The following is an 18,832-nucleotide window of genomic DNA, read 5'->3' on the forward strand; positions in this document are numbered from 1 at the left end:
GAATTTGCTAAAATGTATAGTCAAAGAACATACGTTTTCATGTAATTAAATGACACAAAATTTTCGTGGTGAAATGCTACTTGTATATCTGTAGCAAGTTGCACCAGTTCAGGTAATCAGGGTACAAAACAAGAGTCATTTAAAGATCTTTTTAGTGGCATTTTAGATGGATTTTATGTTGTCTTCATTGGGCAAAACAGTGTAGAATGAGAACACCATATGTGATCATGGGTTTCCTGCTTTCTACCAACTGACTATAACTTTCTGACCTTAAGCCCAAGGTATAATTGTTGACATTAAGTGCATAAAGAAATTAAAAACCCAACCAGGATCTTCATGGGGAAAGAAAAGATGATCTAATGGATTTAGCCATCAAAACCTGTTCTTCATTTTACTGTTTCCTATAATGACTTGGTCATGATTCCAAAATATGTTTGTGTATCTTAACCTCAGAAAGAAATGCAAAACTCAGCTGGGAACTGGATGGGGAAAAAAAACCACTAAAATTGTAAAAGTCAATGAGCTAGTCCATAACCATTTTATTAAACACCTGCTACACAGTTGCTGTGAAATAGTATGGGATGGTGGTGAGAAAGTAGCCTCTGCCCAAAAGACCTGTGTTTGAGTTCCACTTTTTTCTACTTATTAGCAGTATGACACTAAGAACTCTCTGGTAAATTAAAGACTAATTGCTCATCTGCATAGGTTTTTGGATTTTTCTCAACTGAGAGTTCCGTAAAGCAATGTATGTATTCCAGACTCTTCCCCACTATTCAATTCACAATAAATCCTTTCCTCCCTTCACCCACTATTCAAGTAGATGAGGCAGCTAGGTAGCTAAATGGATAGAGCCCTAGTCTGGAGTCAGGGAGACCTGAGTTTAATTATGACCTTAGATGCTTAGAAGCCTAGGAGATGGCAAACCACTCCAGTAACATTGCCAAAAATGCCCCATCGGACAGTATTGGCATGCTGTGGTCCATGGGATTGAATGACTGAACAACATTCAAGCAAATATTTTAACAGTTTGTTGAAGATCATAGTAAGAAAAAAATAACCATAGTAAGGACTCACTGCTTTGACAATATTCTAAAGACCATGAGGAGATAACTCAGATTTAATCTGGAGGAAATTTGTGCCATACTATTTTGAATAAAGACAGAAAATATCATTGTGCCCTCCCTTCCTATAACAGTCATAGCCCTTAGTAAAATATCTGCGTTACTGATTTTCAGTGGTAGACCCAGAAAGACCCCATTACAATTTATCAAAGGATCCATGTAAAATCTGGAAATAAAAGAGAACATAAGCCAAAGAAGTGATATGACTGATGAAATATTATTCAACACAAAAAGTGTGTATGAAAGGGCAAGGAAGATTTTACCTTACAAAGGGGTGTGTCTCTTAGAATACATAAGTTACCTCAAGAGTGATCTCAGCTAGATATGTACAGGAAAAGTAGCATAGAAGATATTTTCAAGAACATGTATGACCAGAAAAGGAGGCAGAGCATCAGTTATCTGAAGAAGAAGAGGTAACAGACAAAACCCAACTAGACATTGGGTTGTTTTTGTTCAGTTGTTTTTAGTCATGTGCCCTTTGGGTTTTCTTGACAAAGCCACTGGACTGGTTTTCCATTTCCCTCTTTTATAGATGAGGAAACTGAGACAAACAGTTAAGTGATTTGCCCAGGGTCACAAAGCTAATAGGTATCTAAGGCCAGGTTTGAACTCGGAGAGATGAGTCTTCCTGATTCCAGACCTGGCACTCTTAACCACTCACCATATAGCTGCCCACTGAGTAAAGGTGTCCATTTCTGATGATCATTTATCCATCAGAAACACTGGAAACCATGCCTCTTAGGGCTTGCTTGGTAGAGAGAGCATTTGCATCAATCAGCTCCATCTCGGGTGCAGAATTTTGTATTGGGTATTAACAGAAGAGAAGGCTGAATCGTGTGAATTGTGATAAGAAACACTATGCTAGGGTGCTGTACTCCTCAGCAAAAGAACAGGGAAGAAAAAGAAGTCATTAGTGACAGATGCGTTAGTTTATACTCATTGGTGATTCAGTAGTGAAGATTTATGATAATGTGAAAGTACCTTGAAGAAAGTATAACTTCATAAGACCATCTAGAATGATGGGATATTGAGAAACAGATCACTTGAGTCTTATCTTTGTGGGAGGGAGAATTCAGATACCATCTCTTGACATGTTTGTATTTATTTGGGGGAGGCTAAGGCATGAGATGAATCTTTGGACCATAGGGTGAGCCCTTGAATGAACATCAGAGACCATCTCATCCAACCTCTTTATGTCACAGATGAGCAAACTGAGAGCTAAGCAGGTTACTTGCCCGAGGTTACTTAGGCACAGCTGAGAATTCACAGCGGCAATGAAATATGGAATCTCCTTCATTCTCTGGATAGTAGTGTTATCTGCCATAATTTTTCATTGGATTTGCCTGTGTTGCTTACGCTTCTGAAGGAAAGTCACATGATGCTGATTAGCTTAGGCAGGCAGGTGGCATGGTGAATGGAGTCTTGTTCTGAAGTCAGTAAGACCCAAGTTCAAATGTGGCCTCAGACTGCGAACCTGGTTAAGCCACTTTAACCTCTGTCTGCCTCAGTTTCCTCAGGTGTAAAATGGGGATAATAATAGCACCTACCTTCCAGGTTTATTATGAGGGTCAGATGAGATAATGTTTTAAAAGTGCTTAGTTCATGGCATAAAGTAGGCGCTTGATGAATGCTCATAATCATTGTTGCTGTCATTATTATTGATAAAGACTTAGTGTCATTCTGTAGGGTTGGTTGTGGGTAGAGGGAAGGCATAGAGGGAAACTGGCTGGCAATCAGGAAAATTTGAGTTCAAATCCTTCTCCCAACACTTACTAGCTGTTTTACTCTAGGCAAATTATCTACAACTCCACTTCTGTTCCCTCATCTGTACAATGATGGGATGAGATTTTATGTCTTCTAAGGTCCTTTCCCATTCTGAATTAGTGATCCTATAACCTGTCTTATCTTTTGTTAATTACGATTGGTGGTTTAGTAAACCTTGGCTAGGTAGTTGGTGTTTAGGGACACTGTAAGGGGAGGAGGTGGCAAGTACCTTCATCACCAGCCCTGGTAGACGAGCTAGCTCATTTTCGGACCTTGCCTATGCAGAAATGAGTCCTGAAGTCAGAAGAAATAGAAGCTGAGATGGCCAGGTCACAGCCAGGCATGTGTCAGTGATATATTTATTTCCTTATATCCTTATTTCCATATCAATAAATTATTATTAGTTTGACACTGAGTATGAGCTGTGTGTTTCCCTTGAGCCTGTAAATAATCTATTGCATCACTTAAGCAAAAGCAGAAAGAATACCATGTAGTGCATCAGAGGAGCAAAGCCTGAACGATGAAATGATGAAAGAGAGCAAGACTGAACCTCTGGTCATTTTTTTCCTGAATACAGAGAGTTCTGTTAGTTTTCCTCAGATGCCTTACTGCAATGCTTTTGGAGAAAGTTAACCTGGGGGAGCCTCAGCAGGCAGAACAGTGTCACCAGGGCATTCAGCTAACTCCCTAATATAAGAGAGTCTGTCTCCCATTGTTTCCACTAGAAATATAGAAAGTGTATTTCCCAGTTGTGCGTGTGTGATCATAAATTTATAAATCATATATTTGTATCATGGGATCATTCATTTAGAGCTGAAAGAGACCTTAGAAGCTATCTAAGCCAATCCCCTCATTTTTACAGATGAAATTGAGACCCAGAAAGATTTATTACCTGCATAAGGTCACACAGAGGTGCAAGTTGGTTGCCAGTACCCCAAAGAGGTGGAGTTGAGAGTCATTTACCTGCCTCCAAGATAGGAAAATCCAGTTCATTGTAACAGGAAATCACAACCAGAGATAGAGTGGTAGGACAAGTAGCAGTTTTGAACCTCCACAGATTGGGAGACAGAGAAAGTGGGATAATTGCAATTTCTGTTTAGCATTGGCTTAGGAAGCACTGTTTGCTGGGCAAGATATGTTCCCTGGAAGGGAGCAGTCTGAGAAACTTGAAAATTTGAAAAAGAATGAATGATTAAGTTGAAATACTGTAAAGCCAATGGAAAAATACACACACGTACTCTCATATCAACACAGGCAGCCTCACTCTTACTGAAGGTTCGTAACTGGGGAGACACAGCAAAACCCCAGAATAACCCAAGTTTATAACATAGCAGGAGCAGAGCATCAGAAAAAAACATCTAGGGTAGCATATGTATTCTGGTCTCTATAATTAAATAATTTCAAGTACTAGAATTTGAATATACAAAAACATGATCCTTGGCAGGCATGCTTTCCTGAGTTTTTGCAGCTCCTGTTTGGAATTAGTTTAATGCCTCCAAGAAAGAAAAGCAGGTTTGAAGAAGCCAGGTGAGGACTGGTTTGTTTTGTTGTTTTTTTCAATTGGGAATGTCATTACCAAAATGAAACTATCACTTCATGTCATGAATAAGCAGAAAAACAAACACCTCCAGAGTATCAGCAATCAACTTGCCCCCTGTGTCACCTTCAGCAGGTTAACTTCACCTCTCTGGGCCTCAGTTTCCTCATCTGTAAAAGTGAGGGGATTGGATTAGATAGTCTCCAAGATTCCTCTCAGATCTAAATTTAGGATCCCGCCACTTCTACTAACAAACAAAAAACAAATCTCTCAGGTTTTGCTTCTGAAGTTAAGAACACAGGAATGGAACATTTGAAAATGCTTGGGGAAACATTTACTACTCCTGTCATACAGCACGCAAAAGCTCTTATCCATCTTGGGAGCCTTTGCTGTCTAAGTAACAAATAAATTTTGTTCTCATTGAAAACTAGAAAACTTTATTTAATGTTAGTAACAATTTGTTTTGTATTTGTTAATCTCATTTTGTTGAATTCATTAAGCAGTCACATACCTGAGCTCCATTTGGCAAAATCCCTTTAAAAAATAAGTAAATAAAGCCAAAACAATAAATAATTAGTTGAAATGGAAAAAAAATACATCTGAGGGTAATTTGGATGATTTCTTACTCTCATGCCGTTAGGCTGCCACAAAAATATGGTGAGTCATTGCTAGAAATAGTGATGTCTGAAAAGAAGTTAATATAGTCTCATTAAGCATAGGTTTCAGTGATTCATTTGCATGTATGTATAATATATGTATGCATGTGTATATTGTGTATGTATACACATTTGTTTAAGTATATATAAACCCACGTTTGTTTGAATGCAAATATATTTGGTATATATACACACTCATTTGTTTAGGCTATGTTTATGTGTGTGTGTATACATATATAATTATATATGCATATATATAAAATATCTATATACTTAAACCAAACAAATACATATGCAAACCAAAAAATGCACGTGTGCATTTATATGTACACACATCTATATGTGTACATACACCTGTGCGTATATATACACATAAACACACACTTAAACCAAACAAATAATTTCTGGCATTTATACAGCACTTTACCATTTACCAAGTACTTTTTTCATAACTCTGTATGTGCAAGTATTTTTTCTCTCACAGCTTTCTGAAACAGTTTCGGATAGATTAGGGAGGATCTTATAAGCATTTATAGTGTACCTATTGTGTGCCAGGCAACGTACTAAGGGCTGCAAGTATTATCTCAGTTGATCATCACAGCAGCCCTGAAAGATGTGTTATTATTATTATGCCCATTTTATAGTTGAGGAAACTGAGGTTAAGTGACTCGCCTAGGGTCACACATCTAATAAGACCAGATTTGAACTTGGGCCTTCCTTATTCTAGGTCCAGTATGCTACTACTGCTACTTACTTACCCAAGGTCACATAGCAAGAAAGTGACAGAAACAGGAGGAAAACCCATGTATTCTGACTCCAAGACCAGCATTCTTCTCAAAATATGCTCTTTTTGGAAACATAACATCTATTCACATTGCTAAGGCTCCCAGGAGCTCAATTAACTTAAGTAATGGAAGACATGTACTTGGAAATATACTGAGGATTGCTGAAAGATTATATAACAGTAAATAGAAAGAACATAGCCACCATTGCATTATTATAAGTAATAAGTACCTACAACTCGCCAGCTCTAGTTACCACAGACTATTTTTTAAGCACTGTTAGAGTGGACAGCTCCATAAAACAAAAGGAAAGGACATCAGTGAGTTAAGAGATGGGGAATATAAAATGTGTTCATCCTTCATGGCCGAAGAAGACCATGCCATCAGAGAAATAATGACATGACTTGCACTTGACTTTGTTTTGAGGAAGGGAGGGCTGTACAGGTCCCTAGCCTCACTTCTCCTCCAGAGCCATCTGAATCCAGTGATCAGATATTCATCAGGACAACTGGAGATGACCCAGGATGAGGCAATTGGGGTTAAGTGACTTGCCCAAGGTCACACAGCTAGTGAGTGCCAAGTGTCTAAGGTGAGATTTGAACTCAGGTCCTCCTGACTCCTGCACTGGTGCTCTGTCCGCTCCACCACCTAGCTGCCCTGGGGAATATGGAAGCTACTGTATGAAGGACATAAGGGAATGGTTTCCCCCCAAAAGCCTCCAGTTTTATTTTCTTTGATGTTCAGGGAACTAGATAGATTTGAAAAATAATTGCACAAATGATCAATGACTGTACCACATGGTGGTAGCTAGCTAAATCAAGCAATCAAAGAACTGGCAAAATGTACTGAATGAAGAAATCTGTGATCTCTATAAAGAACACAAAAGAAAGAATAATTTAGTTACCATGAGGATCCTTATTTTGTGTTAGTGGTGTTTGAATTTGAGTACACTTAGTGCCTATTAATTCATTTAAATATTTGACTATACCACCATTCCAGGTCAGTGCTTTCTTACAATGGAGAAGAAATTGGTAAGAGAGATTTCAGACTATTTATCGATGGAGATAATTTTACGGGTCACTCAAGCATAAATGGAGATCCACCCAAATAATCTTTATTCTTCTAAAAGCTGAAAAGAGATAGAGCTTGTCAGTCAGTTCGTTGCCCCTATACACTTTTCTGCCTCTATTAAATATGGAAGGCTGCTCAGTAAACCATTTTGCCTTTGGCTTTAGGGCCTGTCAGATCTTGGCAAATAGAGAAATAAGAATGTTATCATTCATTGTACATGTTATATTGCTGCCCCTACTTTCTCATAGATTACTCATTTCTTGAGGACAAGGGACTACAACATTTTTTACAGATCTAGAGCTAGACAGTCCGTCAGAGGCCATCTAGTTCAACTCTTTCATTTGATAAATAAGAAATTGACTCACAAAGGATAGAAGTGACTAACTTGTCCAGTGTCAACACAGGAGATTGGGAGTAGAGGTGGAATTTGAACCCAACTTCTGACTCCAGAGCCAGAACTTTCCCCATTCTACCAAACTGCCTCCCAGATCCTTGAGATCTACCGTAGTTTCATTTATATATAATAGATTATTATTAATTTTCCTAAAATTGAATTGAAAAAGCACTACTGATTTCCTGGTCTATTCCTCTAGTCTGAGAATCAGTAGAGCTCCCTTAGAGATAATCTCTATGAACAGATGTGCAGGGAAAAGAGATTTTATTATTCAGAGAAAAAATTGTGTGTAATATTCTTAAATTAATATCCTTAAATTTCAGAAAAAAGAATATGTAATCAAAATAGAAAAGCATTCAAAAGTACATATCTTTTTTGAATCAGAACTTTGACTAGTATTATTAGCTGAGCTACATTTATTAAAAATTGCAGTTCAATTTACAAATTATTTTTGTGAGTTAGCCTAGAAGCCTAACATTGTTTCTAAGAGAAATTTTATTATAATCATCTTATAAATTTTTATTATTATATGATTGTGTATTTACAATCATAGAATGTTATTTTACAGATGAGAAAACTGAGACCCAGAGGGCAAAAAAATGACTTGACCTAGGTAACACTGCTAGTACCTGTGAGAATCTAGGTATTCAATTGTTGTTTTTTTTGAGAATTCATTTATAACTTTTTCCCTGAGATTGAGTTATTTAAATGATCATTTCTTTTTGTGTTAATTGGGGCATTTTTATATTCTTTTAAATCCAAGTTTTCATTTGGTAGGGCATGTAATTGGGCAGAATTTTTCTGATAGTTTCCTTTATTTCTGTCAATCATTGTGAATTTTCCTTTTTTCATTTCTGATATGAATAATTTGGATTTTCTTTTTTTTATAAATCGGAACAGCTCAGTTTGTTTTATAGATTGTTTTCTTAAAAAAAAAAAAAAACTCCTAGTTTTAGATTTCAGTTCAGTGGAATTTTTTGCCTTCAGTTTCGTTAATTGCTTGTTTGATTTTTTCAGAATTTCTACTTTGGTATTTAGTTGTCTTTTTTTACTTGTTGATTTTTTTGGTTGTATTTAGTTGTATGTTCAATTCATTGTTTCTTATTTATCTCTTTTATTGATGAGAGCATTTAGACACATAAATTTTCATCAAAGGATTTCTCTAGCTGCCTCCTGTAAGTTTTTGTATACTGTCATCTTGTTCCCATATTCTCTGAAATTTCTATCTTTTCCTGTGATTTGTTTTTTGACCCTCCAATTTTTCAGCGTTGTAATTTAGTCTCCAATTAGTTTTTAATTTTTTTAAAAAAATTTAATTTTTAAAATTTTAATTCTTTACTCATAAGCCTCTAACTGAATAAAATTTTATTGCATTGTGTCCAGTAAAGAATATGTTTGGTTCTCCTATATTGGTTTACAATTTTTTTTGCCCCAATGTATGGTCAGTTTTTATGAAGATGCCATGTACCGCTGAGAAATAAAATCATGTCCATTCCTATTCATTCCCTTCCCTAATTTTGCAAAAATTATATCCAGGTCCTTACCTTCTTTCTTATTTCCCTTTTGTTCAGTTACTCTGTGATTGAATGGGTTGTAGTGAGGTTACCCATTATTATAGTTTTAATATTTCTTTTTCTAATTCCATTAACTTTACGTATTTAGATGCTAAAACTCAACTACTTTTCACATTAAGCCAATCTTAGACCATCAAATCTAATATTCGCCAATTGAGTATTGTTTCCACCATGCCATCCTCCTCTCAATTTCTAAAATTGAAACTACCAACTTTTAAAAGTAAGGTGTAGTCCATTTGTATATTGTCTTTTGTTGAGACAATAATCAAAAAGAGTTATGTAAAGAAATAAAGTTTTTATGTATGATTTTCCTGTCATTACTAATTTTAACTAGGTATATCTTTAATAGGATCTAAAAGATTGTCTGATGTGGCATAAAGGAACCTAGTTAGTATTTTTTTCAGGACCTTGTTATATAGTCTTGGGTACTTACTGATTCCTTATGGATATATCCATCAGCATACAAAGAAGAGATACTTAGAAGGGAAGCAGACAAGTTAGGCAAGTATCAGCTGTGCCAGATGGAGTCAAGACAGTGAAAGTTGTTATTCACAAAGCGCTACTTCACTACAATAGTCTTAGCACTGTGTGAGATTCTGTAGGGGACATAAGACTAGCTCCCAAAACAATAACAATGTACAGGCTGTATCTCCAAACTCTTAGTACAATGTTAAGCTTTAATAGCTTTTTTGGTAGTTTTTAAATTTTAATACCTTAAAATCCAAGTGGTATGTTGTATGGTGCAAGTAATCCTTTGGACCCAATAACAGAAAATATTCTTTGGGGCTTTTCAGCTTCCTAAGTTTAAATAAAGAGGCAGTATAGAAATCAGGCTGGGATAGAATCCAGTTTCACGATCTTCTTCTGACACATATTTAGCTGTATGACCATGAGCAAATCACTTTTGCTGTTGGTACCCCAGGTCACTGTCTGAAACTAAGTCACATACCTGTCCATGTAATGTTTCCTCACCTAATTGGACAGTTACTTTCTCAGGCTACCATACTGCTGCCGCTCTGATACTCTGTGGATAGGGTCCTAGACTTAATGGAGACAAGGATTCAAATCTCATTACTCTCAATTGGCTGTATAACCCTGTCAGGTCACCTGATTTCTCTGTGCCTCTGTTTTTTCAACTGCCTAAATTCTGGAGGCACATTTGACTAGTTCACCTTCAAAACTTCTGTGCAAATATGGTGCCATGGAATTGAATAATGGGTTATATAGGGAGAGTTACAGTCTGGGGACTGGCAAGGTTGTTTATTCAGTGTAATGTTTACAGATAAACTTGGCCATCTTTTGGGCTTTTAATCCAAGGAGGAGCTCAAGGAGTCTCTGTAGTATGTATCCTTGGGGGGCTCCTGATAATCACATATATCATGTACCTTATTATTACATATTTTAGAGTTACAGGGCTCTAGGCAGAAAATCCTGCAAAATGTGCCTCCAGTTACAGTTGTACCTTACTTGTAGAAAAAAAATCAAACTTTCAAAACAACTAAAATTCGTGGATTATTATTTTGGTTAACAAAAGGATTAATCATGAGTTTGTTTTAAATATTAAGGTTCCACAAGTGGGCTGAAGGTACTTACTTTGACATAGTTTTATTGATTGTAAAAATTGTATTATTTCTCTAGAGAGGCAGCATGTCAGAGTGCCATCATGTTCGCAAAGACGATAAAAAAAGAAAAATGGCAATTGTTGGATGGGACTGTTGGAAGACAGGTACATTAATGTAATTTATTGAACTGGCTGGCACTTAATAAATGCTTGTCACTTGATTGATTGGTGGAGCTATAAATGGGTCCCAACTATTCTGGAAAACAATTTGAAACTATACCCAGAAAATCATAATCAGTGAAGAGTCTTTAACCTAGTGAAATCCTTACTAGGTAGATGGCTGAAAGAAGTCAAAAGAGAACAAAGAGCTCATATACAAAAACTATTTTTTGCAGCACTTCTTAAAGTCCCACTATGACTGCTACTAACGTAACCCTGGGCAAGTCACTTTACCCCCAGTTCCAAGGAAATTTTCCAAAACTGTACCTTGGAGAACAGGGATGAATCTGTGTTGGTAGTATTTTGAATGAATGAACATGTATTATGCATGTAGAAAAAAAAATCTATTGCATCAATCCAGGTACTACTTCCAGTTTTTTTTCCTAGTCACTATGGCTCTGAATATAATTCTCTGATGACTTAATGTATACATTCATCTATTCAGATTTTTCTGGCTGGAACACTGAGAAATCAAGTGGGTTCTCAGTGAGCTGAGAGGATTCCTTTTCAGACTAAGTCTTGCTAACCTGGAAGTCAGATGATAAGTGGGTTTCTTGATTAGTCCTGAACCCCATTTTTTCCTTGCAGGGAGTTGTGAGGAAATGGCAGCTATGTGAATTTCATTTCCTGGAAAGACATAAGAAACATAACAGCAAGTGAGAAAATGTGGTGCTTTCTCTTGTTAGACTAAACTTTGAATGAAAATTGGACGTTGGACAGCCCCAGTTTACAGAACCACACATACATCTCTTAATATGAAATACGAGGCTGGAACAGCTGTCCCAATGGATGATTACTGGCGTGCTCTTTACCAGGCTGTTATTGCTATTAGGGATGTGCCTTCTCCTTCTGTAGCTATAGATTTAGCTGCTAGTGACTTTTATCACAACTGTCTAGTGCTACTCCAATGCCAGGGCTGGTCTTTTTAGAATTCCCAGCCTCACTGTATTCTCAGACTTTTTTCTCATTCCTTTATCAGCCTTCCTTTCACAGCCCTGCTCACACTCTAGTTCAGGGGTAGGGAAGCGATGACTTCAAGGCTTCATGCGGTCCTCTAGGTCCTTGGGAATGGCCTTTCGATTGAGTCAAAGTTTTACAGAACAAATCCTTTTATTAAGGGAATTTGTTCTGTGAAGTTTGGATTTAGTAGCTACTCTAAGCTGTGACAAATGCCTCAAGGTAGTTTGCATCTGGAGTTCTGAAGTGTTATTGACAGAATCGTGGAATTTCATAGTTGGAAGGTATGGATTTATGAAGTAATGAAAGCAGTAAGGAGAAATTACTCTTTCTAGTAGGTTGTGTTTGTTTTTGGTTTTGTTTTTTAGATACAGGGTTTAGCCCAAGAGAGTAATATAGAGGCAAGTGAAGCCAAAATGTAGGTACCAGAGTCACCAATGAGGAGTTAGGGGATCTGAGTTGACAAAGAAGACCAAGAAAGGTGTGGATTGGAGTAGGGAAGGTGCAAAATTGTGCTGAGAAAGGGAAGTCTTGGAAATGCCCAAATTGGGAAGTCCCCAAATCTTGGAAGATGGGGAAATTTCAAGGAGCTAGCCTAGTATAGACATTAATGGAGTTGAGAACATAGAGAAATCAATTCCAGTGTGTTAGAAACACTATCATCATTAGTACTGAAGTTGCAGATTGTGAGCCAGGTGGGTAGGTCATTAGGTAAAGTGAGCAAATATTGTGGAGTTCAGCAGATGACTGCCATGAGGATGGGGGAAATAATATTAATCATTGAACAGGAATTTATTAAGCCCCTTTCATCTGCCTGGTGTCAGAGATATAAAAATAACAAATGAAAGTCTTTACTTGCAAATAGATTACATGCTAATACAGAAGACAAGTACGCATGCACACACACACACACAAGTTGTCAAGCCTTTTTTTACTACTTAAAAGCTCTATGCCTTCACATTGACTCAGGGTGTTTTTTATTCTGTTAAATCTTCAGCAGCCTCCTTAGTACTACTAATACTACTTAAGCAAGAATATTAGATGACTCTCATTACCAGAATACAATTGGCTTTTCAAAAGTTGATGAACAGGCAAACTACTCAATTTTTTATAATGAAATTAGCATTCCACAATACAGCGCTATCTGCAAAAGAACAATTAATCCTCCTGATAGGAAGGAACACTCATTATCCTAGCTAATTACTTGTGAAATAAAGATATAGATGCCATTTTTCGATTTCTTTTCCATTAAAAGTTGATCTGCTGTCATGAATAATGAAATATGAATGACTAACAGAGGCATTGAGATGATTTTATTGTACTTTCTCCTCAAATCAGGAAGTATTAAAAATCCATTATGACAGAACTGTGATCTATTGGTTGACAATTCTGTTTGTCACAGACTCACAGTGCATGCATACTGCCCAAGCCATTTACAGATACACATAATCCAGGGCAAATACCACATCTAATTTGCTAACATAGATGTTATTCCATCTTTTCTCTGCTAAACTCATATATCAGTTCTCAAAATACCCACTTTTGATGTGATGTTTGAAATTATTTGACTTCTGTTGCAAATATGGATCCTTTATTTTTACTTTTAGACAGTTGTTGATTTTTCTTTTCTCTGTGGTTATGTTGGTGTTTTGGGTTGGTTTTTTTTTAAGAATGGTATAGTGAAACCTAGGCAGGCTGATTGATAATCATTATCAACTTAAAAGAAAGATCATGACATGGAAAACATGAGCCATATATGTGGGGAGGGACTTGAGCTTTAAAGGGACCAGCAACATCTTGAAGCCAGTATGGGGAACTAGCGTAGAATGTACAATCATTCAGGATTTTATTCTCCCCACATATTTTTATCAAAAGGTCTCCTGATACTTTCGAAGGGGCAAAACCAGAGCCTTTCAGCTGCCTTTCGTTCCTACTTATGCATGTAACCTACCAGTTAGTATTTAAAACAGTAATTAGATTGCCTTAGTTATAAAATTAGTAATAAAAGATTGGCAACAGCTCATGTCTTCTGAAATTTTTTTTTAACCATTCCCTTCCTTCCCATTCCCTTGTTTGGAGCTCATCTTTTGCCTGCAGAACTCACTTTAATATCAATTACAATGTGAAGAATGGAACAGAAAAAGAATTGAAGGGTAGGGAATGGGCAGGAGAAAAGTAGAGGGAGACTCCCTCTACTCCCTTCCTTGGCCACCCCTGTCATATAGTTATTTTTATCTCCATATTAGAACTGAATCTCCTGGAGGACAGGGATTCATAGTTACTTAGCATATATATATACATATATATATAGTGCCTGGCACATAACATAGTAAGTGTGTTGACTGAAATGAGAACTAGCTTTACCTAGTTAAGATTATCTTCTACTTAACTACTTTGTATATATTTGTACATATATATATTCATATTTATTTATTCTATACAAATCTCTGTTTCTTGTATTTGTCTCCTCAGTGCCTTGCACAATGCCTGGTACATAGTAAGTAATAATGATAAATAATAACAAATGATTCTTGATTAATTGATACTAGATATTCTGATGCCCCAGTGGAGCTGTGATCCATTTTCTGTGAGTACTCTCCCAGCAGTGTAGATCATACCCTATCCATGCCAACCTGTCCTGTGTGACTCTTGCCCATGTCCTCAGGCATTATTGCAATGGAGGTCTGTCCCATAACTTTCCCTTTATTCTCAGCATTATGTGGTTTCCATGTAAGGAAAGTATCCCTAGTAGCATTGTTAGGTTGACAGTAATCTTGCTTCAGTCCCACACATGATACCTTGGTATATCATACATGGGAAGTCTACAAGGAACCTAAGCAGTACCTATCACTCTTTATGTAACTGGACAACTTCATCGTGAGCTTTTAAATAATTTTCTTTACATTTTTTTTACGGAGTTGTGATCGCCCCATAACTGCAACATTTTACCGTTGAATATTTAATCTCTGTCTCATTTTCCTCATCTGTAAAATGGGAATGATAATCTCATCTACCTGTTAGTGTTGTGAGAATAAGAGGGGTTCATATCTGTATACATATATTTAGGAAATAACACATGAAAATCATTTTTCAAACCTCATACTTCTTTCCCATGTTTGTTTTTTTGCTGCCTACTGAAATAGAGGAGAATTAGAAATGGAATGTGACTGCTTTGCCTTGGTCACACAGCATTATACAGTTTCTGCCACTTGGACCCCAAAACAGGGGTACAGTACATTGCAGTACATTTCTCTTGTCTATACCTCAGTTGATAGAATGTAAAGACCAATACTTACCAAGAATTTCTAATACATTCACATTTGGTTTTATGAGGACTGATGACAAGAGTACCAAGCTCTTTGCTTAGTGTGATGTAAAAATGTCTCTAGTGTTGAGGGAATTATTTTTAAATTCAAAACTTTAATATCACCTTGGTGTATGTTTCCACTATGCCCTCAGAAAGAAACTGATAGATTTCATGCAAAAGAAACAGGATGTTTTTAAAAAACCTTTATTTCTTTCAAAGGCTACCTTCCATTCTAGGCTGTAAATATTCCCCCAAAGGTTTTGGTCACACCTAAAAAATAAAAATGCTTTCCATATTTTCTATATTCTCTACATAGTTTCACATCTCACTTTCATTCTAAATATGTGACTATGCCAAAAAAATTGTGCCTTTTCTGAAATTGTAACATCAGTCATATCTGTTCATGTACGTCTTGAGTGTTTATTATGGGCACATAATAAAGACAGGCAGAAATGTGGCCCCTATCAATAAGGACATTCTGATGGGATGAGACAATGTAATTAACTAGATATGTATATACAAGATACTGAGTAGATGGCAAGTCATCTCCAAGGGGAAGGCCCTAGCAGTCGAGGGGATTATGATAGATTTCCTGTAGTTGAGGGGATTATAATAGGTTTCCTGCAGTTGAGACTCAACATTTTGCTTTAAATATATTCATTCTGAGGAAGATACTTAATGAAAATCATTTTTCAAACTCCTATCTTCCCCTTGTGTTTGATTTCTGTTGATGTGAGAAAAAAAAACTAGAGAAGAATTAATAATGGAATATGACTGTTTGGCCTTTGTCTGAAAAGCCATACCTTCTCTTGCTGTGAATCAATGAAAGAAAGATGAGTGATCATTCAGCTATAGAGCTGCTTCCACCACTGAAGTCACCTTACATAACTTGTCAGGGTTTGTAGGCAACCGCGATTCTCAAACGTAGTAGAAGGTGTAGTGTTACCTCTGGCAAATCATACTATGTAGGAAATAACAACAATAATTGATAATTAGTAATCATAAGAAGAAAAAGAGAATACAGCTAAATCCTGATTAGTGCAAATAATGAAACCTCCAATGTGATTGCATGTTTTCAAATTTCAACATTCAAAGTTATAATTATGTAAAATATGATCATTGGTTCCAGCCCAATGAAAATATGTAGTTTGAATTCAAACTAATTTGAATTTAGTTGCAATAATTAATAATAATAGTCACACCTAATGTTTGCATCAGGTGCTTTTATTGTCCCTATTTTTTGTTGTTCGGTTGTTTCTGACTCTTTGTAACCACATATGATATTTTTTTGGCAAAGATTCTGGAGTGGTTTGCTATTTGCTTCTCCAGCTCATTTTAGAGGTGAGAAAACTGAGGCAAACAGGGCTTGCCCAGGGTCACATAGCTAGTAAATGTCTGAGGTCAGATTTGAACTTAGGAAGATGAAACTTCCAGAGTCTAGGCCCAGTACTCTGTGCACAGTGGCACCCCTTGGCTGCTATCCCTATTGTACCAAGAGGTCAATGACTTTTTCAGGGTCACTCAACTACTAAGTGCCAGAAGATGAATTCTTGCCTGACTCTAAATCTAAGACTTTATTTACTATGCCTCTTGACTTTGAGTATGAGCCAGGAAGAGAGTATGTCTAGGTTCAGAGGTTATCCCCAGAGAATTGCCCACCCTCTGATGTTACTTTCCAGTCACTAGAGCCTATGAGGGCTGCAAGTTCAAGAAAGGTGTAGAGAGGAATTTGAACTGTGTTAGTAAAACCAAAGAAATTATTACAGGGGGAAGAATGCTGAAGGGAGAGTCAAACCCTAACTGTACTCTCCAATGTAGGTCATTTTTAGGGTAACATTTGATAGATTACTTTTCCACTATACCTAACCAGCCAAGCCAGGACTTCAGTTCAGGATTTTTTTCAGAAATTTTCTTCATAGGCTTTGGGATTCCTCAGAGCAGCTTTGTTAGAGAGCGTGACTTAAAGAACCAAAGAACAAATTGTTTGATAATTAAAAGAGAGGTACAACATTTGCAAGGCCAGCTGAATGCATTGTACTCATCCACCTAGGTCACAAGGGCCCACATGACTGATAATAATATTGAGATTTTTCCATCCTTTTCAGGACTTCAGCTGCTCTAGACTTCTGGGTGTGACTTGCTTTGAAATAGTTCATGTGAAAGATACAAAGGAGATGTGTGGTTGAAGGCTATGGCTTGCAATCACATATTGCATTAGATAAGGAGGTCAACTATTGTCATACCAGGGCAAAAAATGTACTTCAGGTCAGGTAACTTGTGAATGTTTATCTATAAATAGTCATGTTCCCAAAATATCAAATGGCTTCAAATTGAATCAAATGCGCTGAATTTTTGTTTCCCAAAAAAAAAAAAATCAGGTGATCATCATAGGATCATATATTTAAAATTGGAAGACTCTTCAGAGGGCTACTCCCTAATTATAAAAATGAGGAAACTGAGACCCAAAAAGTTTAAGTGGCTTGCCCTGGGGTCACATAGCTAGAAAGTATCTGAGATAAGATCAGAACTTGGTTCTTCATAACAAGTGCAACACTGTCCAGTCTTCCATCTTAGTTTGCCTTGGGCTGTAGTAGCAAGAGACACTTCACATCTGAAAATCTTTGAGTGCTTTTTGTATCAGATAATCAGTTGTTTATCTCTTCCCATAGTATAGTACAAAGAATGCTATGGATTCATAAGAACTGGCTTAATTCCTACCTGTGATGTTATAGCTTTTATGACCTTAGGCAAGGTTATCTCCCTAGTCCTCAGCTTCCTCATCTGTAAAGATGAGATTAGCTGGCCTCAGAGGGCCCTTCTGGCTTTAGGGCTATGATTCTATGATCCCCAGAACAAGGCCAACCCCAAGGTGTTGATTGGATATCTCTGATCTCCAGGACATCCTGTCTTACATCAAGAATCATCCCTTCCCTTTCATTTTTCCTTTTGACTGAATCTTTCTAAAATTCTCAAAATCTTCTCTGCTTCACTGCCAAACTCCTAGAATTTTCTTTCCTTGCTGACTCCAGTCAGTAAGCATCTGTTAAGCACCTACTATATGCCAGGGACTTTTCTAAGTGCTGCAAATACAAAGAAAGGCAAAAGACAGTCTAATGAGAGAGATAACATGAAAACAACTGTACAAACAAGATACAAATGGAATAACTTCAAGTTATACAATGGAAGGAAAGCACTTGGATTAAGGGGGATGCAAAAAGGCTTCTTCTAGAAGGTGAGATTTTAGCTAGGACTTGTAGGAAGCCAGGAGACAAGAGATGAGGAAGGAAAACAGAGCAGGTATTTCTGGAAATAGTGTATTTTTTTTTTTGTAGTAACAGCAGGGAGCAGTTAGATGGCTTAGTGGATAGAGCTCTAGGCCTGGAGCAGGAAGACTTGTGTTCAAATCTAACCTCAGACACATACTAGCTATGTGACCTTGGAAAAGTAACTTAACCTCTGTTTGCCTTAATTCATTGGAGAAGGAAATGGCAAACCACTCCAATATCTTTGAGAAGAAAACCCCAAATGAAGTCACAAAGGGTAGGACGCAACTGAGTAACTAAACGACAACCATTCGGGAAGGCAGTATCACTGGATCTCAAAGTATGCAGTGGGAAATAAGAAGGGTAGGAGAGGTCCAGCTTGTGAAGGGCTTTGATTGCCAGATGATCTAACATTTACATCCTGAAGGTGATAGGAACCCACTGGAGCTTATTGAGTCAGGAGGGTGACATGGTCAGACCTCCACATGAGGAAGATCACTTTGACAGCTGAGTGGACAATGAGCTAGAGTAGGCAGAGAGCCAACCAGCAGGCTATTGCAGTCATCCAAGTGTGAGGTGTACAAAGGTAGTGGCAGTATCAGAGGAAAGAAGGAGGAATACACAAG

The 18,832-nt window shown here is 37.1% G+C and overlaps 1 protein-coding gene across 1 annotated transcript in view; it reads left to right on the forward strand.

Moving 5' to 3' along the window:
• ELOVL6 (ELOVL fatty acid elongase 6) overlaps window positions 1–18,832 on the forward strand; it is a 154,709-nt gene that overhangs the window by 42,135 nt on the left and 93,742 nt on the right. The gene's annotated exons all lie outside the window — the stretch shown is intronic.

This window comes from Notamacropus eugenii, chromosome 7, assembly GCF_028372415.1.
Source record: "Notamacropus eugenii isolate mMacEug1 chromosome 7, mMacEug1.pri_v2, whole genome shotgun sequence".
Classification (NCBI taxonomy): Eukaryota; Metazoa; Chordata; class Mammalia; order Diprotodontia; family Macropodidae; genus Notamacropus; species Notamacropus eugenii.